Below are 21,762 nucleotides of genomic sequence, written 5' to 3'. Positions count from 1 at the left end.
TAGGGCTTGTCCCCCAGGCCTTTGATCATGCAGGTGGCCTTCTGCATCCTTTCAAGCTTGTCCAAATACTCCTTGAAGTGTGGTGGCCAGAATTGGACACAGTTCTTCAGCTGAGGCTTCACTAATGCTGAATAGATGGGGAGGAACACCTAGATCTGTTGGCAACACACCTGCTCATGCACGCCATGGTTCCATTTGCGCTATTGGTGACTTCATCATGCTGGAGGGCTTGGATCATCCTCTGCTCAATTGATACCCTTGGGTCCCTTTCGGATGCAGTGCCAGCCAGTGGACCACCACCCATTGAATAGATATGGTAAGGGTTCTTCCTACCCAAGTGAAGGACTTGGTATTTGTCCCCATTGAACATGTGGTTTTGTTTAGTCTGTAGAACCAGCCTGTAAAGGTCTTCCTGAATCCTTGACTTTTGTCCTCTGATGTACCCACTTGTCCCCACAACTTGGTATCATCTGACAATTTATTAGGGAAACTCGTAACTGGCACCAGGTGAACCCAACTCTGCAGAACTATGAATTTCACCTGATCTAGATCTAAAGGCAGAGAGCCTTGATGAAGAGCTTGCTTTCAGAAGAGTTATTTTGGCCACAACCTGTAGTTTATAGATTCCTGAGCTTGGGTAAACTCACAAGTAACTAACAAGTTTAGTTTTGAGATCAAGATTTTTTCAAGTCAACTAATATAGTAAGGGTTAACTGTCCTTACCCGAAATGGAAACCCATGAAACGGTTTGTGAAAGGCTTTATTTCCAAATGTATTTTGAAGGGGAAGAATAACTGGGTTATGTAGGGAGTAACGTAAGTGCCTGCTTGATAATTCTGTCCATATGTGAAATTCTGCCCTATGAGAGTTTTGCTGGTGCAGATACCCTCATGTATTACACAATATATAATTTCTATGGGCCAAGAGAAACTATAATTTTTATTACTATGCCAGGGATCTAGGGCTGGTGTTGTTCAGTTTATGAATGAAGCAAATTAATGCACATTCCAATAAAGTTTTGTTTGTTTTTGCTAAATCACCTGTTATATCACAACAAACAAGGCCAAAATAAATCAAAAGATGTTTTGTTAGTCCTCTAATCATTAGAATTAAATGTACACCTTCAGATTCATAGACTAAATCTAGCCCTCTTCAGCATCCTGACTGTACGTTCAGTGCTTCACTGAAAATTATTTCCATGCCCAAGTTAATATTCACCTGAGTTAACACTTCTACCTAGAGAGAGAAAAACGGTCTGCAGGGCTTGTGAAATAGGAGCTCTCCATTACCAGGAGCTACTACTGGATGGCAGAAAAAAAGATAAGCTTAATTAGTGGAACATCAAGACCACTAAAAACAGAAAGGGTTGTTAACACCAGAAAGGGTTGTTAACACCTGTGGAATGAATAATTTAGAAGGAATTGGGTAGATCATAATGAGCTGTGAAGTCAAGCCACTTCCTCACTGCTGCCGGAGTAGAAATGCTGCTACCGCTGCCAGGCAGTTGGTTTTAATCGAGTAATCAAATCAATAAGCCTGCCTGGCCCCTAGGTATGGGTCTGCAAGTCCTCAGTGGTGGAACAGGCAGAGGAAGATGTTAGAATATCAACAGCTGCAAAGGTGGATGAATGCTGCAGCAGAATGAAATCCCCAGTTGTCCTGGTCTCCTTGCCGTTGGACCAAGGTACTGTTCTGTCAAGAGCCATATAGAAACTAATGTGCAGCAGCTTCTCCACAATAAAAGAAGTCACACATGGGCATCTTCCATGCCAACATTATTTAATCAAAAGTGGGGTACAGCAGCACCCCCTCCCCCTGTCCCGGATCCACCCAGACGTGTTATTGGCTTCCTGTTGCCGCTGGTCCTCTGCTGCCAAACTACCAGACTCGTGAAAAGCCCCATGGGCTAGATGACAGCCTTATAGGCTGGGTTTGGCCTGTGGGCTAGAGTAATGAGCAGGACCAATTTAGTCCAACATCCCCCTTCCCTTCTCTCCCCCACCCCCATGTTTTGCAGGATATGTCTGAAACTCTAGTATTGGAGCTACTTTAATAGAAGTAGTGTACTTGTAAGGCTAGCAGGGTCCCTGTTATGGGTATTTAAGACAAATTCCTTGAAAGGGGAGAAGCTGCTTTGCTAGTACAGATGCTTCTCTCTGAAGACTGCCTTTTATCAGGTTTCATGAGGAAAAAAACACTTGAGAGAGTGATACTTGACCTTCTGGGAATCTTGGTAGAAGCTGAGACTTTAGAAGAGCCTAGGGCAGTGAAAATACAAAGTTGATGCCATTTACTAAGCAGGAGAAGTGAACTTACTACTAACTGAATTTGCCTGATCAGACTCTGGAAGAGAGAGAGGCTCAGGACGACTTTGAAGTTCAACAAGAACTACACTCTACTTCTATAAATGTGCATTCCACAGAAGTTTGTAATTGAATAGTCGGGGGAGTGGATGAAAAGAAAAACACTGAGCTGAAGTGACTTGCCCAAAACTGCACAGTGGGTCAGTGGCAGAGCTGAGAATAAACACAGTCTTTCCTGACTTCCCATCCTAGGATGCATTTTACATTGTGAGCTACCACAGCTCAGCAGACATTGCTCATTATGCTTGGACTGAAAAGCCTGTGGCCTGAGATCCAGGCAAGATTTAAACTATGATTTGGGTTTCAGGCTGAATTGGGGTGTATGGATTAGCATAGGATTTGCTGCACACAACGGTGATTTAAAAGGTTCTTATGTTTGCCAAAGCGTAGAACACGCACTGAATTCCTGCAAAATTTCCAGTACCTTCTGCAAAAAGTAGACTTTGAACATTTTGACTTTAGCTTCCTTGAAATTAGAGGAACAGATTTCAAGTCCTTATTTTCACCGTTTCTACTTCTCAAAACAGTGGTGTTGCATAGAGACTAAAATGTAACTACGTGGCGTTCTAGTCGATCCCTCTTTTTTCCCCCCCCCCAAACAAAAAGGCAAAAACATCCTTAAATTTGAAGATTATGATTTTAAATCTGTTGTTCTTGTGGATAAAGAGCAGAGATTTGTTTCCTCTCTGGGTACTCATCAATGCAAACTAGAAATAGGGACAATTGTGATAGTGTTGAGATTTGAAGTGAAATAATGAGAGTGTAGGCATCTTAATTTAACACCTAAAATGTGGTTGGCAGACTTGTTGCTGCATTTTTTTAAAGTAACAAATTATTCTTCATAAGCAGTTGCCTTAGCAGGTTCCAGCTTGCTTTAGAGTAATTTTTTTTAAATCCCAGTGCTGCAGGTAATTTAAGCGCTCCTTTGAAAAGAGGTACCATGTAGAATGCAACTGAGCTGAGGTGGATTGGAAAGGGGATTATATTTTGCGTGGTGAAGCAACAAATGTAGGCTGTAGATAAGTGGGGTATGTTTAGGGAGAGCACAGTTGCTACAGCTTGATTTTTTTTCAGGAACAGGTTAAGGCTTTTTTTCTTTTTCAAAGAGCTACCCCACACTTGACTGTACCGGAACTTGTACAGCACTTGCCCATGGCACTCATGTCATTCTCTGCTGGAGGCTGCTACTAAATTTTTACCTGACCATATGATTCTAGGATCAACTGTTTTTCCTAATAAATAGTCCCACAATGGATAACAATTGAAGAAAGAACTTGCTACTTTACTGACATCTTTTCCTGTATAAAAATCAGTCAAATGCCTGTTTGACAGTGAATGTCTCGTATAGGGACATCTATTCCCTAGCTTTAAAAAACACAATTGTTTCTTATATTGACACTCTTAAGCAGCTAGTCATGGGTGTAATGTGAGGTAGTTCAAAACTTGTTGCCCCACCATGTAACCATTTTGTCTGTAGTTGAAAAATGTGGTAACTTATTACCTGTTAAGACCTTGAGTTGTCTTCTCGATCTCCAAAATCAGGAAGAAAGAATTGTCACAATTGAAGAGCAGTGCAGGAGAACCATGATCACTTTTGCATTAGTTGTGTCCAATAAATGTGCATTTGCCAAGCATTAAATTTATTTTATTCAAGTGGATGGGGAAGAAAAGTTCGTAGCTAGGGACAGATATTCAAAAAGCTTGAGCTTAAAAATGGTTCAGTCTTTGGAGGTCAGGCTAACCTGGCTAGGTTGAACAAGTTTGCAACTGCAAAGACATTCCCTCGGGGCTGAGGATTCCACAGAGCTGAGCTGAGAGGGGGTGTGAATAGTGAGGGTGGGGTGGGGCAGGGGGAAGCCAGGCAGACCCTGCTGTCTCTGCCAGAGCTCAGGCTAGGAAGCAGAGGGGAGGGGGCCAGCCCTGTTCTCTGGAGCAGACAGCCCTGCCCAGGGCTGCAAAGCATCTGGGGTGCTGGGAGACTCTGGTTTAACTTAAACCAGGAAGGGGGGGTAAGACATTGCATAAAATGACTTGACCCAAATCAAGTAAGTCTGATACTACATTCAACCATGTTGGAATGTTGAGACTGGTTTATGTGCACTGAACTTACGCTGTGTTACAGGTTTTAAACCAGTTTCTGATCACTTTAAACCAGTTTGTGTAATGTCCTGTCCCTGGCCCCATCATGACTTGGAAGTAGTAAACTGGACTTTGCATCAGCCCTGTCCTTGGAATGACTCTTGTTTTCCAAACCTGGTTATAATCCATGAACTTGAAATGCTCAAAATTTCTGTGGCTGGGTTTTGCAGGGGATTTTGTTTGTTTGTTTAGGTTTTTTTGAGAGACATTTTCTGATTAGTTTGTGGTGCTATTTGACATTTGGGTGGATAGGTTTTTTTCTCTTTTCTGAAAGAACAAGGTTATTTCTTTTTGCATGTCTTTTTAATTCATGAGGAAAGTGTGGGTAATAGGAAGACATTGAAATTAACCTGAGTAGCCAGCATAGGGTATGCACTGTAGCCTATTTCAGCTAGCTAGAAAGCTAGCTAGATGCTTCTCATGGTAACTGCCCAGCTTCTTGTTGCAGATTGACATAATTCCACCTATCCCAGGGGGAGCATAATAGAGCACTTCAGGGAGTGCTCTAAATTCTGAAGGGAATTTAGGATCTTTTTATAGGATTTCTGGAGTGCTTATGTTCATCCAAAGGATTGTAGGCTGTTAAATGTTTTTAAAAGGTTTTTTCCTAATTGCCACACTCTTTACCTTTAAGTGGGCTTCAGATATTCACAGAACTTTGATTTTAAACTTGTCTAATCTCTCCACGCTATCTAGTTAAGAAAAACTATTGCAGCTGAAAACAGCTGATTTTCTTTCTTTCTTTCTTTCTTTCTTTCTTTCTTTCTTTTCTTTTCTTTCTTTCTTTCTTTCTTTCTTTCTTTCTTTCTTTCTTTCTTTCTTTCTTTCTTTCTTTCTTTCTTTCTTTCTTTCTTTCCTTTCTTTCTTTCTTTCTTTTCTTTCTTTCTTTCTTTCTTTCTTTCTTTCTTCTCTTTCGTTTCTTTCTTTCTTTTCTTCTCTTCTTTCTTTCTTTCTTTCTTTCTTTCTTTCTTTCTTTCTTTCTTTCTTTTCTTTTCTTTCCTTTTCTTTCTTTCTTTCTTTCTTTTCCTTCTTTCTTTCTTTCCTTCTTCTTTCTTTCTTTCTTCTTCTTTCTTTCTTTCTTTCTTTCCTTTCTTCTTCTTTCTTTCTTTCTTTCTTTCTTTCTTTCTTTCTTTCTTTCTTTCTTTCTTTCTTTCTTTCCTTTCTTTCTTTCTTTCTTTCTTTCTTTCTTTCTTTCTTTCTTTCTTTCTTTCTTTCTTTCTTTCTTTCTTTTCTTTCTTTCTTCCATTTTAATAGAAAACATTTAGTCTGGTTTAAAAGCTTTCTAGTGAACCTTTTATGAATGACTAATTTAGGCCTGACAGGTTTTAATTATAATCTCTCTATACACAAGTTAAGATGCTTAATGCTGGTGAAAAGTTCTGAATGCAAAGCAAACTTGTGTCAAGTTGCAGAGCAAATTTACCCATCTTAATTGCTTTAAGGTTGAACTTTTGACCTTAGTTCCCCATCTGTGTCTTACAAATTCCCTTCCCTCCATAACAATAACTGCTTTTCTGTAGAACTTTGAATCTATGTTTAATTTTACAGAATTGTTAGTCTTGCAGCTAAATTTCCACAGTCTGTCTGTCTTTGGACAGTAAGAATACTTCGCTCAGGGATGGATTTAGCTTCCCTAGATCAAGAGAAGCATTTCCTTTATTCTGTGAGTAAAATGGGTGTTGCTTATGGAGTAAGGTACTTCCCTACGTGAGTAAAGGTGACAATGTGATTTTAATAGTCTTGGCAGCATTTACGTTCCATTAAGACAAAGCTTCCAAAAATACTTGCAGTGCCTTTCTGTGTCTGGTTTTAATGAGCAACGCCTTAAGTATATTGTGCCTTTTTAGGATTGATGGTGTCATGCATAATTTTCTGTGTGACCCAGCCTCAGTACTTCAGTCACAAAGGTTAGTTGCATCCTTTCCTTAGATAAGAATTGAGTTCCACCCAAGCTTACAAAATTAGCCTTGAAAATATCCACTGAGTGCAGATTCTTTCGCTGTGCTCTGGAGAGTGCATTTAAAAGTTTGAATCCAAAATTGATTTTGAAGTACTCTAATCTAAAATAACCCTGATGTTAGCATTGTTGTCTGTAACTCCTGCTAGCCTCTAGTGTTCTGGTTCAGTGCGTTGGCACTCAGTTTCCTGATGCTGTGAAATTGAGACTCATCTGGAGATTCAAACTTTTCTAAAGAGATCACAGGACACTTAAGACTCTGTTTCATTAGTTAGGTGAAAGTGGTTCTTTTCAACAACTGGAAGGGGATGCATGGGGGTGCACGTCCCCACCCCCCCTTCCGACAGGACCAGTGCCCACCCCCCGATGACTGACTGACTGACTGACTGACTGACTGACTGACACTGATGCTGTCTGCAAGGCTGGTCCCCCCCCTCCCCCACCCCCCCGATGGGGCCACCACCATCAGTAGCTTCTGCCAATGCTCCCCCAGATTTGGGAGGCACGAGTCACTCATGTTTTTTATGGTGAGGTATACACACAAAACAAACCAAGTCAAGCCTTTGGGACTTGACTGTTGAAATGGAAAGAAGGTAAAGGATGCTACATGGAATTCCTCATCACAAGTTGTCAAAAGACTGTAGGTAGTTTGCAAGCTATTGGGAACTGTAGGAAATTGCTGGGAGTTAAGTGAAACTTCAGAAGAAATGTTCAGGCTCAGTAACTCTACCTATGTAGAGTCAGTCCAGATTCTAGGTTTTGGAGTCTGTCGATCTTGGTTTGGATTTCTCTTTTTAAAAAAAATATTTCATATATGCAGTGAGAATCAATTTGAGTAGAAATAACTGACCTGAAGAAGAGACGACTTCTGTCTTAAGAGGATCAGCTGTTGCATGGAGCAGCTGTAATAATCCCAACTCCTGGAAGAAAAAGAGCATAGTGTGAGCTGTATTCAGTGTGCAGGCAGCAAGTCATAAATTCTTTGAGTAGTGGTGGTCTGAGATTCAAGGAATAGGATTAGAAAGCTACTGTAGGCTAATGAAAGTGGCTCCCTTGGGATCATCTTGAACATAACCCAATGGACAGCCTTAAGGGAAGGAATGTCTCGTGATTCTGACTTCTCTGACGTTGAATACTGTGATACTGGTAATGCTTTCTATATGCATACTGTTTTACAGCATGTTTTTGAACACAAGAGTGCAAACTGAATGTCACTCAGACTTGCCTCACCATTAATACTCACTTTATTCTGGGCGAGTCAACAAATGACCCTATATAAAGGTTTTCAGGCTCTTTGCAATTTTTATCCACTTTGCTATCCTGAGTCTCTAGCTGTCTGGAGCAGGAACATTCAAGGGCTACCTTCGCATGTGATTTACCCTAAAAAGAGATGACATTATTGAAGGGACACACAAGGCTGGCCCCATCTAACCACTCTAGCAGTTAGTAATTTTCATCAATCTCTTCAAAGTGTTTACATCTAGGCTTATAGCATAAATGGCTAATTGTACATTGGAAGCCTGTCTTACCAAAGAAAATAAGAGAAGAGCCCCTTTGATCTATGAGATGTGGATGTCTACTAGCTAATTTCAGCTCCAACAAATGTTAACAAGCTTTTTCCTGTGTAGAGGGGGCGGAAAGCTTTCCCAGTAGATGAAAGGACGAGGTGGGCAGAATGTGCTAACCTCATTACTTTCTGAGCCCAAGTTCCTACAAGACATTTGGGTAAGGAAGCATGGGCTAACCCCTTGTCTACATTATAAAGTTTTGGTTTTTTTGCATTCCTAGCCAGCAGAACTCCTGGTGTGGATGCAGCTCAGCCACCAGAAGGTGGGCTTGTGCCTGCAGAGCTGTTTGAGGAAAATGATGCAATTTTAGTTACAAAAAAATTCCTGGTGCTATGGCTATGTCCAAAGCAGTGGACATGGCTGCTATTAACACTGCTGCCGTAAATAAAGAACAGCCCCCATAACATCACCTCAACAGCATAGGCCAGTGGCGGCCAACTTGTGACGTGCATGCCACAAGTGCCATGGGCACCCAGCGTGTTTGGCACATGGCAGACTGAGGAGGATGAGAGGGAAGGAGAGTCAGGGCTTAATGCCAGCTGGAGTGTTTTTGGCAGGAACAGTGGGGGTAGGTGCCACTGACTTTGTCAAATCCCAATGGCCACAGGTGACACTGGGCAATACTGATGGCTGATTATTAGTGGCACAGTCTTATACATTGCATGTAACTTGTGCCATGCTTGCCAATGAGGTTGGCCCCTACTGGTATAGGCTGACAACAATTGTAACTATTTCAAAAGATAGTTCATAATGCAAGCTGTTATGATGGAACTGTTATAACTGCATGCTTCTGTAGAGCAGGGAAGTCCAACCTTTTAGGCAGCCCCCATGCCCATCCCTTTCCTCCAGTCCAATCTACTGCTCTGCTTTCTGCAGCCTACCCGCTCCCCAGTCGGTGGTGTGCTGCACAGTCTGCCTTCACCACTTGTGGGAAGCATGCTGCAGGCTGGTCATCCTTGTTGTACAGATAAGTAGTAAAACCATTCAAACATTAACCAGGTTCATGAGTGGATCTAGAATTTAGTAAAGGGGGGTGCTGCACATTGCTCAGACCATGGTGGAGGATGGGGAGAAAGTTGAAGCCTCTGGGTCAGCGGGGGTCACTGGGAGCGGGGCAGGGAGCAGGTGCAGGGACAGGGGAACCCTAGAGCTGCTCCTCTTACCTCATGGGATCTGATGGGCAGAAGTTTGGCTAGACTGAGTGCTGGGCTTGGCTGTGGACAGCAGCGGCAATGGGTGAGTTCTTCCCTCTTGCATTTGTTCCTTGCTTACCCCCCACCCTGGGTGTCTTCCCATGAGCTGGGAGCAGGTATGGGAGGAGGAACCCATTCCTTCTATTCCCACTGCCCTTGGCCAAGCCTAGCACACTGGAGCTGCTCCATGTGGCCCTTGGCTGCAGCAGAGCAGGAGCAGCTCTGGGGTTCACCCTACATCTGAATCAAACAGGGACAGTGGCAGCAGTGGGTGGGTTCCTCCTCCTGCATCTGTTCCTAAGCATCAGGGACGTTGTGAGGTTGGGGGGTGGGGAGGAGTGGCAGGAAGAAGAAACCTGTGCATCGCTGACACTGTTCTCTGGTAGCCTAGACCCCTGCAGAGCAGCAGCTGGAGTGGGGCAGGCATGGGTCTGGGGCTTCCCCCCTCCACACACACCTGGATTAGCCAGGGACAGCAATAGCAGTGGGTGGCTCTCCCAATCCTTGTGTCTGTTCCTGCCCAGTCCTTTGGATGTCTCCCACTGGCCCAAGGGCTCCAGCTTAAGGGAGAGACTGCCTGGAGTGCTGGGCTCAGCTGGAGACAGTGACAACAGCAGCAGAAGGGGGTGTGACCACTGTTCCCTCCTCCCAGATCTGCCCCTGACCCTGTTTCATCCAGGGTCAAAGCTTTGGTACTTCCATTAACATGCATTACCTACAGGATATTAACCGTTACATTGTAGCATCTGTTGTGTGTTCTCCAAGCCTTTTAAAGCTGCTAAAATGTATGTTTGTCTAAGCAAGAAGTGGGTCAGTTGAGCAGATGAGTAGAAGCAATGCTGAGATCTAGAAGCTGATTTTTAAACTAATTTTTTCATCATGTTCTGAGAACAGTAGCTTTTTACAGTTAATTGCCAAATGGTAAAGATTTGTGATGTACTTAGAGAATCTCGGAGCCCTAACTTCTATATAGGCTTCTGGTTTTGCTCAACCTAATAGTGTTTTGCCATGACAGTAAAACAAGAGTGGAGTTACTTTTGTCAACGTGTAGCAGTAGTGTCAGAAGCCCTTAGTGATGATACTGTAATTTTCCCCATCCTTCCCTCCCCAATCTCATTGCAAATCAGACTGAACCAAAGAGCTTGGTATGCTGAAGGCATCTTTTTGTCTGAGGTTAATGTTTGAGGACCAGAACTTGAAAAGCCTGGTAAGCCCATGCCCTTGGAATGGGGCAGGGAGCCTGGAATGAAGGGAGAAACTTTGCACAGTGTTAAGATACTAAGTAGTGCCAAGTACAGTACCAGGGGGGTGGGCTTCTTGAAGGCCTGGGAGAGGGGCACTGCAAAAAATTGGAGGCATATTTGCTATGGCCTGTTACTGTATAGCAGCATAGTATCCTAGACCAGTGGTCTCCAAAGTGGGGTGCGTAAAGAAAATAATAGAACTTCTATTTATATTGATATAAATAGACATATATTAGGGGTGCGTGCTCAAAAATTTTTTACTGATGGGTTGCGTGATCAAAAAAGTTTGGAGACCACTGTCCTAGACTACAATCCAGCTCGTCTGCCCTCTGTATATAAATATATAGAATAAAGATGCTGAGTGTGTGTGGTTTTAGCTCCAGAGTGGACTCTAAAATTACCTTGTTAAATTTATTGCACAAGATAATTGTGATACGTAAAATGAACAATGACACCTTTCCATTTGCTTAATTACATGTGCTGTAGGCATTGACTTACTGATGGGCTAAAACTCTCCCTGCTCCCTCCCAACAAGCTGCAGGCTTCTTTTGAAGGACACTAATGGACTATTTTGGAACTATCATTCTATATGTATATATTCCAGCAGTGAAGTGCTACCACAGGTAATGGAGATCATTTTGAAGGGTTCTGAGGTGAATCTAGTGCCCCTGAAGAGTGGGTAAACTCTGTTTATTCATAGTGCAGATAGTAAGCCAGTAACTTCTGATGTACTCATTCCATGTTTAAATTGTTCCTGCAACTCCAGAATATGGTGTGTGTGTGTGTGTGTGTTACACCTGTGTAAAATGGCTAGTATTCACTTTGGATTTGGATTCAGCCAATTTTGCGGACAGTGATTCAATTTGGTGATTTGAATCACTGTCCCAAATTGATTTGGCTGAATCCCCAAATCAAGCAGGCCTCATGCCCCAGCATCCCAGCTCTTTAAACAAAAAAAAAAAACCCCAACTCACTGGGGGGGGGCATCCCTGCTGCCCCCTCACTGCCCTGTGCTGCATGGGGGACTCTGCCACAAGACCCCAGAAGCACCAATGGCCACAACAGCAGCTGGTGAGTGCAGGGTTTTAAAAAAAAAAAAAAAAAAAAAAAAAAGAGCTGGGACTCTGGGGCCAGGTGGGACAGCCATTGATGGGACTGGGAGAGAGGATAGAGGTCGGGGGGGGGGGAGCAGGCAGGGGATGGAGCCTGGGGGGGTTCCCCCAACCCCTACCTACTAGCACAGAGTCCAGGTCCAGCTCCCTGCAGGGGCAGGTGGGGACTACCTGAGTCTCTGAAGCTCTCCGAAGCACTCTAAATCTTTTCTGAGTTGATTCAGAGCTTCTTATTCGTCTCCCAGTTGGATTCAGATTCAAAGATTCAGCCACTGAATCTCTTCCAAAACAGTTGGCACCCAAAGCTTCACACAGCCCTGGTATGTATACATTTCTTACACAACTAATTGGTTAAAAAAATATAATGAAACTGAGATTTTTTTTTTTTCCAGACCTGCGTGGGAGATTTAGCCATGTAACTCTCACTAATTTCAGTTGGACCTGTGTGTGGCAAAAATCATCTGATATGGTTTTGCGAATCCTATGCCTTTTTTTATTTTTTTTTATTTTTAGGAATATTGCTTCTCTGCTTAACTTGTGCGGCCCCCTCAACTGGTTGACAAATGTTTTGCCATGATCACCACTTTTAAAACTTATAGTTAAAGCACAGTTACAACTGAGGTGCCACATTTCTGTTTATTCAGTTGTGGAAAATTGTCGTCTGTCTGTCTCTGTGTGTCTGTTGTTGACCTCTATATATGCACCATTTCTAGGCTTATTTGCATCTGGAGATTTGAAGGTAACTTGAGTGGGTGTGGGAGACAGAATCTTAATGTTTAATAGAGAAACACATCACTTTTGATATATATTGGCTGCTTGGGAAATTATTTTCCTTTAGTAACCTTGGTTTTCCTCCACTACTTTCATGAGATGAAATTCCAGACTGCTTTATTTTTAAGTCAGCAAACTGATTATATATTGTAAAAGATCAGTGTTTTCATGGGTGAATGGTAATTACTGAGTAATGGCTTAAAACATTTCCTGAAGGAACATAAAGCTGTTTTTAAAAGTCAAGAGTACATTAAAAGGATTACCATGTAGATTTGATTTTTAGATAACGCTAAAATGGATCCCAAATGGACTTATGAAAAGGGATGCTATCTCTTTAATGGAAAGTGCATGGTCTGACAGCTCAGTATGCAAATGGTCTTGCAAAGAGGTGGGTTTTTTTTTTTTTTCCTTTCAACAAAGAAGAGGAAATGACCCCCTCCTCCCCCCTTTCCAAGTTTTAATAGCAAATGGGTTTGTCTGGTGGCTGCTTGAAAAGGTAGTAAGAGCATAGGTTTTCAGGATAACTGCATCTTCCTGATTCATTATAGAGGTACTTTCCATGACATCTAGAAGGTCAACAGCACTTGTATCTGTTACATGGATCGAATTAAGGGGAAAGACTGTCTGCCTTCTTTAAATGTAGGTTCTTGCTCATCTTTAGAAAAATTGAGGGAATATGCAAATTCCCTCAATAGCCTTTGTGCTTTCTGAGGTAAAGGTGAAGAGTTGAGTGTCACAGGCATTAACTTTGGTGCAGGAGGGTGGATCACTGATTTGTGGTAAGCCTCTTGTTGGGGAGCTTGCTTTTGACCTCCTGTAATGACATTTCTGATGACTGTAACTTTCAGTATTTTTTGGAGTCTCCTGGCCCAACTTTTCGAGTGATTGATGGCTTTAAATACTGCCTTTGGCTTAAGTATGATTCCTTTTTAAAACATTTAAAAGCATATATTCATATCTCATTAAATACTAGACTTTGGTTGATTCCAAATTCTTCTGCGGTAGTGCACAAATTATTATAGGCTCCAAAAGTCTTGAGAAATTTCTATAGGCATGTGAAAGCTTTAGATTGGAGAGTCATCATAGCCTGCATTAAGGGTTGTGACAGATTGCTTCATCTGTGTACACAGAGCAGAACATCAAATGGCCATTTGGCAATGGGCGCTGAAATTCTATTAAGGTTGCCGAAAGCTTAAGCTGACGTTGTATATGTCTGCAGAAAGGAAGAAGAAAAGATGATGATGATGATTTTGCAATGATAGAGCTCTTTTCACCTCAAAATATTCATGTGTATAATGGTGTTAAAAAACAAAAAACAAAAACACTCATGTGAATGTGTAGTATTAAGGTTTCACTGTTAAACTGAGCTCACTATATTGCATGCCCTTTATTTTATTCTGTATTTTTTGAAATCCAGACAGGAAGAAACTCAGGTGCACACTTTAAGCTAGAAAGTAAGGGGAAAAAATATGCTGACCCTGACCTGAGAGCTGACTTTTAACTCTTCTTTTCAAGGCTCTCCTTGGGAGTTTAACTTAATCTAGGGTTATTTTACATTTAATTGCCTTTTTTTTTTAAAGAGAGAGAAAGAGAGAGAATTGCCTTTATTTCAGTATTTGGACTTAAATTATCTTTATCGGTTGGAGAAGGGAAGGGTGAGGTGTCAACTTTGTCTGTCTGGTCTGGAGACAGTTCTCTATAGTCTTCTTGTTTCCTTTGGCAGCTAAAACCTAGAAACTTAATATTGTTTTAATGCTAACTTTTATAAGTTTTCAGAATCTTGAAACATGTGGAAGGAACTTGAGGCGAACCTTAACTCCCTGAACTGGTATTATTTTTTCCCACCAATGATTTTCTCCTGTTCCTAATGAAGTATTTTAAAGGTAATTTGTTTATTACTTTTTCCCTTATGTTCGTTCTCTCCCGGTCCCTAATTTTCCCCTCCCCTCCCTCTGATCAAACGTAAACCAAAAGTACAAATTCTTAAAACAGAGGACCACGCCAAGCATCAAATCTCAACCAATTTTTCTATAGCAAACAAAGTGGTTAAAATGTTCTGCGATGGGGAAATGCAAGTTGAGAAATGTAGGTCTTATTTCATTTTCCCACTCAAAACTCTTGAATGGATTTTACTAAAGCCTTTTATACTAGACAAAAAACAAACCACCCTTCCCCCCGCCCCTCCCCCCCCCCCCAAAAAAAACCACACAAAAAAACCCAACAAACCAACAATTTTGGACAGATGCCAGTTATGTAAAACTTAAATCCTGACATAAGAACACTTTTATAAGCATATGGAAAAAGTTCTTTGTGGAAAATGCTTTGCAACCTTAATCCTTGTGGATTCTACCTAGTGCCTGTTGCGTGTGCTTTTTAATAGCCATAGGTTGTTCACTACTTAATGGACATTGACCTAAATTAAGCATTTGTCCGCTATGTACTTCACAAAGAGGAAGAACAACTGGATTCTCAACCCTAATCCAGATACTGTGTTTTAGGGTCCATTTCTATGCAAGTCATAGATGAAAATAGTAGGGAAATAATGCTGGTAGGGCCTCAGGCAGTTCAGGGCAAGGGTCGTCCTTGTCTAAACCATCTGCAAGGTTTGTCTAACCCAGGGGTGGGCAAAATCTAGCCTGTGGGCTGGAACTGGCCCACCAACAGATTCAGGAGCCAGGATGCAGAACCTTCTAGGGATATCTACAGCTGACCCACTGCCCTCCCTGCGTGGTACAAGCTCTCGTCCAGAGCCCCAATCTGGAACCTGCTGGCGGCATCAGCAGTGGACCCAGGCAGGAGCTGCTGCTGCACCCGGTGGGTGGCGTAGTCTTTCCCCCCAGAACCTAGCCAAAGCTCTAGTTCGCCAGGAGCCCAATACTCAGCTGTAGACCCAGGCAGGAGCTGCTGTTGCGTCAGGCGAGTGTCAGCTGTGACACTGCCAGCAGGTTCTGACATTGCCACCCACCCAGCAGGGCAGCACCTCCTGCCTGGGTCCACAGGTGAGCGTCTACAGTCTCTTCAGGTAATCTATTCCAGTGCTTAATCAAATGTATAGTGAGAGAGTTCTTCCTGACACTTAAGTTTCACTTGCTTAATTTGAGATTTACCCCATATCCTGTTTGTTGCAGTCACAAAGAGCCAATTTTTATCCTCTTCATAACCAACCTTCAGATATTTCAGTTTCCCCAAGTCTTCTCTTTTTCCAGATAAAATAATCCCAGTTCTTCCAACCTTTTCTCATCAATCATGATTCCTAGACCTCTTGCCATTTTTGCTGCCCTATGGAGCATTGTCTGCTTCTTTCTTGAAGTGCGGAGCGCAAAACTGAATGCAGTACTGGAGGTGAGGCCTCACCAGTGCTGAACAGAGCAGAAGAATAACTTTCTTTGACTTGCAGATGACACCTATTATTAATACAGCCCAGTATGCCATTGGGTCTTTTTACAAAAAGAGAACACTGTTGGCTCATGTTCAGCTTGCAGTCCACTATATCCCCCCAGGTCCATTTCTGTAGTACAGTAATGCAGCCTAGCCAGGTATCTCCCAGGCTGTATCTGTACATGTGATTGTTCTGTCTTAAGTGCTAGACTTTGCATGTGTCCTTCTTGAATTGCATTCAGTAGACTAGAGAAATGGTTTGAAATTAACTGAAGTAATTCTGAATGGTCAGCCTACCTTCCAGAGTATCTGCAACTCCTGCTGGCTGACTGAGTTGTGGCCAGTTTTTGAACACCTGCCTTGAGCACACCTTTTGAAAAACAGGGCCTTAGATGTGCCATTTTTAAGGATCCTTAAGGATTTTAAAGATTTTCAAGTAGCCAAAATCACTAGTTGATCTTAAACTTAAGCCACCTTTGCAACCAAAACTACCAAATGGCAGAAAGCAGGCAATATGCAATGAATCTCACTGACAGTAGGTTAAAATACCACTTTTTCCATCTGTTTTCCATAGTCAAAAAATTAATGAAAGCTAAGAGCTGGCGTTTTCTGAGGTGAGCCTAGTATCTAACAGGGGGTACTTTGAATTTAGTAAAAGGTGTCTTGAGTCTAAAAGGCCTGAGAACTATTGACTTAAAGGAAAGCACAAAAGTAAATTAATTGTTAAAGCTACTTCAGTGTTGTAGCATAAAACTGGAATTGTGAGTATACTGTGGTGGTTATTAATTAAATAATTTTGATGAATGACCAGTCTTGTTCACAAGTATTATGTTTTGGGTATTCAGCGTTCAAACTTTTGTTGTTTTTAACTGGATACCAATAGAGTACATGAAAAAGATGCAAATCACTGAGTGACCATAACTCCTCAAATCCAAGTTCCTGTTGCAGAAATTCGGGATTCCAAATTCACATTTTGCTGAAAATAGGATGTTTGCCTAGTTTGCTTTTCCTGATAGTAACTGTATTTGCTAGAATATTTCCTGAAGGCAGATACAATATTACTATGAATGCAGTCGCGTTGAATTTGCTTAAAACTAATATTTAAAATACACTGAATCTTTTGTTTCATTTCTGGGAATGCTTGCCTAGGTCTACTTACATTTGTGTTGTGAGATTCTAAAGCTTATAACTGATGTCAGATCCTCTGATGAAAGACTGAGAATGCTGCTTGCTTAATGCGAAGACAAAAGCTAATAAGATTACTCCTACTATTCAGTTGCCTTTTCATCTTTTTCAGCCAGCCAAATCCTAGTTCGTTTGTTTGCTAGGGGCAAGAGTACAGATTTATTTTATTTTATTTTTAAATGAGAATATTAGATATTGGAAATAAAGTTTGTTTCCTTAAGCAGTACTCTGAAATACTTGGTTAAATATGTGTCTTATCGTCTTATTGTCCCAAACCCCAGCCTCTAAACTGCTTTGGGAAGTCACTTACCTCTGCCCTCTTTATTTGTTGCAATTGTAGTTTATAAATTCAGGCTTTTGGCCTCTTACTCGAAATGCTAGCAAAGGATATATTTGCCATTTTAAACAACAGTTCCCAGCTGAGAACAAAATGATGAATACAGTAGAATCCAGCTACCCTTGTGTGAGGTGCTACACAAACATCTGAAGCCTTGGGCCTTTCCTTCGAAAAAATAGTCATCTACTAGTAGGTTTCAGTATCTATCGAAACTTACTAGTGAATGACTCTTCTTTTATATATTTTCTATATATATATTTAGTGTGGGACTACTCATTCTGTTGAGAAATGCTGTTTTAGTAAGAGCAGCTATATGGAAAAGTTTGGTGTGTGGGTGTGTGTGTTTGGTTTATGGGGTGTGGTTTGGGGTTGTTGTTTTTTTTTTTTTTTTTTAAGAACTTGCTAAAGGAAAGAGTTAAAGCCATCTGCCTGAAAGCATTGTGTAAAACATACACAATGTTAGGGAAATAAGCCAATTATGTGTGCTTCACAGGAGGTGGGGGACTGACCTTTGTGTATAATTAGTTCTTTTATTTAAAGCAAAGATTTTGAATAGAATAACTAATTAGCTGTCATAAACGGCAAATTGAAGATTTTGGCCAGATTCCTTAGGGAATGTGGGAGGACTTTCCTCCTCCCACCCCATGCTGTACGCTTGTACGCTCTTTCCTCATTAGGGTTGTTTTTAGTCCTCTGCAGTGGTAATGAGGAGTGCAGTTGCTGCACTTAACTGAGCCCCCTCTAACAAGGCATGAAATGCAGGTGGAACAGAACTGCCTTCAGCTACTGCTGCTTTAATATGAAGCATTTTAGAGGTATTGGTAGGTTGGGGGAAGGAAAGAAGGGGGGTTGAAAAGTCATGGTGATCTCACCTGTGTAATATGCTCTGGACTTGATTGTATAAAGCACAAAAAAGCCAGGAGGCCTGGAGGCATGTATCATTAGCCAGAAGTCCCACATTACTCTTTCAGACCAATTAACCTTTAGAGTTGCATTAAAGAAATTAGGTGGTGAATTTCCCTGCTTTCAGATGGGACCAGTAGCTCTTGCAGAACAGAGCACCGTGGAGAACTATACCGTAGCAGCATAGCAGATAATTATTATTTAAATCCATTGTCTAGCCTTTATAAAAAGTTTTCTGCCTCTCCAAGTGAAGCTTTATGAAGGGCGCCCTTAGAAGTACTGAAACAGATTGCCACGCAAAGAAAAATATCAATAAAATGGTTTAGAAACCTTCAGGGGTATTTTTAGTGGACACTTGTGGTATAAGCCAGTTGAATAATTTTACAGAAAGACCCCAGACAGAGAAGATATGGGCTGATTAAAGCTAGCTTGTCAGCCCTTGAATAGAGGTAAAGTTTAGATTACCCAGTACAATAACAGCCTCTTTAGACGCAGTCATAAATTTCAGTCTGACCAAAGGTGGTGTCTATAATTTTTTAATGTGCATTGGAGCTGTGAGCACTCAGTACAGGTTTTGTTTTGTATTTACCAGCAGCAAGTCTATTAAGTTGTAAAGGGCAAGGAGGGGAATATAGGTAGCCAAAAATAGCAAGGCTTCATCTACTGTTTCTAAGAAAAGGTACTGTGCATGGCCAGCAACAGGAGGCGAAGAGAAAGGAACTTGACATTCCATATTCAGGACTTGTTACAAAGGAATTTTGATTAAGTCTGATTGTCTATTAAACAGGTAAGTATTGGATTGTTACTTTTTCCTAGCTTGACAATTGTTCTCTTAGTTTGAATGCTGGCTCATGTTGTGCATGGGGAATGGGGTGCGTCCTGTCAACACCCATTCAAATGCCCCATCCATGTGGTCAGCATGAACTATGTCTTGTGATTTGCCAAGAAAAATAAGTTGCTGTCTGTCTACTGGTTGCCCAAAGAGTCCTTCTAAACCCTGGTTGGTTGATTGTGGGGGAAAAGAAAGTGGAAAGAAGGATTTGGTGTTAATCCCTGAGCTGTCTTATTGCAGGGCTCTGGCTGTAAAGTTGAAATGCTTTGGCTGCGCTGCTCTTTTTTTGTTTAGAAACAAAATGGCAGGCATGCTGCAAATCCTTACTGATCAAGTTTGGCAGTTGGAAATCTGTTTCACACCTTACCTGCCATGTCAGCTTGCTAATTACAGCCAGAACTTTCTGTAGTTATATTTATTTTCCCTCTAGATGGGTTGGGGTCTTGGAGGGAAGCCTTGCAAACCACCGAATCTGACTGGCATGGGCTGACCTTGCTTGTTATTTTATTTGAGTGGGAATAGCAGCTTTGAACATCATATGATCTCTGAAACACTATTTTTTTTCCTCAGTAGCAAACCCTCTGCTGAACACTGACCAAATATGTGCTAAGATATTGTAAAGAAATCTTCACGTTTTTGCTACTAGATATTAGAAGAAAATAAGACTGTTCGCATGAGCCTCTCAAGACAGTCACATGCATGAACAGATTTGAAGCAGGAGGCTGTCAGTCTGGAGGCCACATAAAGAACAAGAAACTGTACCGTGGTCAGTCCACTAGTCATCCTTAACTCTTCACCAAGCCTTGCTTAACATTTAACAAGGAAAATCTTCTTATCCATTCAGTTTCCCCCTCGTCTGATGAAAGTAACTTCTCTGTTGAAACAGCAGGAAAAGGATTTTTGCTTTCCCCTCCCTTCTTGCCCATCACTCACTGCCTCAATTCAGGGCCTGATTTTACCAGTTAGTAGGAGGCCCACTTCTCAGAGAGAGGGTGAATGTTATTCTCCTGGAGTTTACTTTCCAAGGCCACTTGGATGATTTGGAAACACAAGTCACTTGCATGCTTTAAAAAACACCGCCCATGGTAGCTACTTTGTTTGGAGGCATAGCATTCATTAAATTTAGGGCGCCTGTAGACATGCAGGGACTCTGCTCCAGTGCACTGTAATTACAGCTCATCAGAGCAGATTTGATTAACCAAGTCTGCTGATGTGTGCTAATTAGTGCATGCTTCAAAATTGGCAGTGGGGGTGCTTTAACTAAAGCTCATTGAACAAGCTTTAGTTAAAGCACCCCTGCTGCCATTTTGAAGTGCAGGCCACTGAATGCATGAGCTGCTGCTACAGGTGCTCTAATTAAAACATCCCCTCCGCCCCCGCCCCCCTCCAACCCCTGGAGCACATGTAAAGATGTCCATTGCAGGGAGGGGGGTGGTGAAAATAGCTAGGTGGAAGAAGCGGCCTTTGGGTAGAAATAATCTTCAGTGTTTAACTGAAGGGTCTAAGGCAACATCTCCAGGCTATCCTGAAGGACATGTGGACAAAGCTAGAGAAAGAGGCCTGTAAATTGCTGAAACTGTGTGTCCGGCATCATAGGAATGGAAGCAAAAAGTAATTGTTGATGACGTTTAACAGTGGGGAAACTTTACCATGGTGTTAGTATTTCAAGTTCCAGTGAATTTCTGTTGGTGGCTAAACTTTACTGCTAAACTGAAGTTTTAGTTTATCAGTAACTACAAGAAAAGGGGGGTTCTCTAAGGAAGTAGGGAGAGGCAACTAGGGAGAGGACAGGCTGATTAGGCTTGAGCTGCTGATTTTGATTCTGCCAGGCCCAGGTATGGTACTACTTGTGCTTCCTACATGAACTTGTATACTATGAAAGGTAAATGGTTTCTGTGCCATAGTGAAAAAGTTGATGTCATTCCTTGCCCAGGAAACTTCCTCAGACTAGACTATGAATGTGTGTGTCAGCTTGAAGGGAAAAATGATAGTTCTCTCTCTACTGAATCCTTGTCATGGACAAACATGCTATATATTGAAGCAAGTAAAAAGGGTATCATTAAACGAGTTCTTTGTCATGGCAGAAGAGTAATCTAAACTTCTGTCAAGTTTTAACTTTTTCTGTTCCCTTGCATGACTTACCAGCTGAACAAGCAGTAGATATTTTTAATTGATTTTTTTTTTTTTTTTAAGTTCTCCTGCCTGAAAGTCTTGGAATGAATGTTTCTCCCAGCTCTCTATCCAGGTAACGGGTGGCACTGAGAATAGAGGATTTTGGGGCAGCCATTTTAAAGAGCATGCAAATGAGAGATTGGGAAGAAATATGGGAAAATCGATTGTTTCATGTGTGTTTGGGTGGTAAATAAAATTAAAGCTTTTTGCGAGATGGTTGAAGTTACATAACTTGCTACCCCAGCAACTTTTCACAAACCTCTTATTTCCCTCCTGGAATTGAAGTACCCATACACTGATGCATAAGATAGTTCACTGAGTTTTCTCTCCAGACTTCAGAAATAATGGATCTACTGTGTGACTTGACCATAAGAAACTTGAATTTTATGTAACAAGCTTGATTAATTCAACAATTTGGATTGCATGATTAGTACTTGAAGATCCTGTTTTCTGTTGTCTTCTAGGGATAGGATCAGCTCTGGGAGAACCTGGTTCTTAGGGGGTTTTTTTGAGACACGGCGAGAGACTTTAGCAAAACTATGTTTCTTTAATATTACTGTTGAAACAGACTTGTACAGTACAAATGCATATGTGCAGAGTTCTCTGTC

At 41.6% G+C, this 21,762-nt stretch overlaps 1 protein-coding gene across 3 annotated transcripts in view; it reads left to right on the top strand.

Moving 5' to 3' along the window:
* The window catches only part of LMO1 (LIM domain only 1), an 83,035-nt gene that overhangs the window by 35,391 nt on the left and 25,882 nt on the right, over positions 1 to 21,762 (top strand). The window contains exon 1 of one of the 3 annotated variants that reach the window (XM_090032641.1): positions 18,796 to 18,937. The exons of the other annotated variants lie outside the window; for them this stretch is intronic. The gene's annotated coding sequence lies outside the window, so the exon portion shown is untranslated. Of the gene's footprint in view, positions 1 to 18,795; positions 18,938 to 21,762 lie in introns of those variants that run through there. 3 annotated transcript variants of the gene reach the window in all.

Source organism: Crocodylus siamensis, chromosome 2 (assembly GCF_052110815.1).
Source record: "Crocodylus siamensis isolate JL-2025a chromosome 2, ASM5211081v1, whole genome shotgun sequence".
Lineage (NCBI taxonomy): Eukaryota > Metazoa > Chordata > Crocodylia > Crocodylidae > Crocodylus > Crocodylus siamensis.
The sequence above is the reverse complement of the archived record's forward strand: the minus strand, read 5'-3'. Positions and strand labels throughout refer to the sequence as shown.